Genomic DNA, 2,719 nt, shown 5'->3' with positions numbered 1-2,719 from the left:
ATGTATGCATGTGCACATATGTGAGTGTAGGGGCACATATGCCATGGTGTGCATGTGAAGGTCAAAGAACAACCTTGGATGTGGGTCCTAGCCTTCCACCTTTTTGGTCTCTCTCTCTTTTTCTTTTTTTTTTTTTTTTTGTCCCCATAAATGCCAGAGGAGCTGGCCCATGGGCGTCTGGGGCCTCTGTTGTCTCCCCTTCCATCTTTCCTTAGGAGCGCTAGGATTACAGACACATGCTGTCCAGTCCAACTTTTAGATGGGTTCCGGAGATTCAAAGCCGGGTCCTTGTGCTTTCTTAGCAAGCATTTCACCCAATGAGCTATCTCTCCAGCCCTCAAAGATTTTTTTTTTTTTTAATGCTGGTTCAACTCTGGAAGGGGCTTCATTCTAACCACTCCCATTAGAAGCAGTTTCTACTTGAAGAAAGTGACCTGACCCTTGAGGGCAATGCTGCTTCATAAAGCCATCTAGCTGGTCTGGAACTCTGTGTTCCCATGGGCTGGCACCCTAGTAGAAGTTGGGGACTTAGCATACTTTTCATTTCCCTGTCCTGGCTGGGAGATGTCCCTGGAATGACAGCAAGGTGGCTCTAATGCTGTCATTAGTAAAAAGGAGGCACTCAACCTGTCCCTAATATCAGGGTTTCTTTCTGTCTTCCTAATTACCTGCCATCTGTTTATACAAATTGTATAGAGTCCCAGGGGTGCTATAAAATCCACAAGGGCCTCTCCACCTTCTCCTTTTTATTGTGTATCACAATAATTTGTTTAGGATAAGCCAACTGGGAAAGCATCATCCTTCCTTCTCCTTTTGGTACAGTGCCTGTCATCATCTTAATGCTCAATTAATAAAATGGCAGTAATGAGCCTCTCTGGCCTCCTGTTCTGGAAACAGTTCTGGGCACATGAGGAGTCTAGAGCAGATTTCCTCAGAGTCTGGAGTAGATTTCCTCAGAGCCTGTGTCCCAAGCATGGTGACTCATCATGAACGAGTAGAAAGAAATGGGTGGGCATGAGGGTCCTATGGAAGAACATACAGGCAGTGGTTGCCGGAAGGGAATTTGCGGTGCAGATGGGAGCATGCCTAGGCTAGGGGGAGTCTGGATATTTGGGCAAAGAGCTTCAACTTTGGAGCCAAACTATTAGAATGTTGGCTTTACCACTCTGTTGGTTTCTTTTCTGGTTGCTGTGATAAAATACCCAGACAACAGCAGTTAGAGAAGGAGTTTTTTTCAGCTCCCAGTTCCAGATTACAGTCCATCATGACAGGGAAGTCACAGCAGTGGGAGCTTGAAGGCATTGGTCATGTCACACCCATAAGTAGGAACAGAGAGCGATGCATGCATGCATGCTGGTGCCCAGCTCATTTCTCCGCTCCTGTGCAATTCAGGACCCCCTGCCTAGGGGGTGGTGCCACCCACAGTGGACAGGTCCTCCCACCTCAGTGAACATAATAAAGATAACCTCCTATAGACATGCTCACAGGGCAACCTAAACAATCCTGCCTTGAGACTCCCTTCCCAGGTGATTCTAGATTATGTCATGTTCACAATTAAAATTAACCATCACGGCCACTGACCAGCTGTGCACTCTGGGCCAGGTTCTTTAGCCCTTCTACCCTCATCTGTAAATGGGAATAGGATCTCTACCTTTGTTGTCATTGTTTGGAGACAAAATCTCACTATGCACCCCAGCCTGATCTTGAACTGGAAATCCTCCTGCCTCAGTCTCCTGAGTGCTGGTATTAAAGGCATTTGCCACAATGCTAAACCTGATTCTATCTCTTATATCAAAGATTTGACAAAGATTCTTTGCTTAACTAAAAATCAGCCTCTAAAACTGGGTTCACCCTTTCCCTTCTTGTAAAATCTAGATTTAGCAAGCCCCCTCTCCCACCCTGGGTATCTGATCAGGATTCACCACGTTTTTCAGCCCCCTAGGTGATGTCTGTTCACCCTGGACTGCCTTCAATAAGAATCCTGTTAGGTAATTTTAGTCAGACCCCTACCCCTAACCTTTCCTTTTGGTAATGTTTAATCCACTGACTCCCACTGCTCCTGGGTTATAAATGCCCTTTGGTCCGTGCTCTGTCTGAGTTGAGCACAATTAGGTCTCCTCTCGCACAATCCCATTGTGCAGTCCCTAGATCTCCTGCAATAGTGCTGAATAAAGTCTTCCCGGTTGTGGTTCTTTAACACAGGTCATTTAATATTTTTCTTTAACAAGACAAAAAGCAAAACAACCAAAGTGGGGCAGGGGGCAGAAAAAAAAAAAATCACCCAGGGCCTCAATCAACGAAAATGTCCTCCGTACACCTACTTGCTTAATGCTATGCAAACACAATTGAATCTTGGCACCTGGGCCTTCTGCTGTCACTTCAGGTTTAGGGATTCTGTTACCTCTAGGGCTGGGGGTCAGATCTGCCCTGGGGGGCAGGCGTGGACAGCCGCGGCCGAGAGGTCACACCTAGACCTCCAGCTGACCCGGAGGCCTCCAGCTTTCTTCCTGAGCTGGGCTGCAGGCAATGGGAGTTGCCAGGGAGCCGCCCGGCGCGGGGCGCGGGGACCAGGGGGCGTGCGGTACCGGGGACGCCCGCGGCAGGTGACCGCCAGGTGGCACCACGGGCCCGGGGCCTGGGCCCTCCCGCGGGCGCGGGGCGGGGCAGGAAGGGGTTAAAGCGGCGGAGCAGCGGTGGCTGGGGAAGCCCGGCGCGGGGC

This window comes from Nannospalax galili, unplaced genomic scaffold, assembly GCF_000622305.1.
Source record: "Nannospalax galili isolate Female #2095 unplaced genomic scaffold, S.galili_v1.0 scaffold976, whole genome shotgun sequence".
NCBI lineage: Eukaryota > Metazoa > Chordata > Mammalia > Rodentia > Spalacidae > Nannospalax > Nannospalax galili.
The sequence above is the reverse complement of the archived record's forward strand: the minus strand, read 5'-3'. Positions refer to the sequence as shown.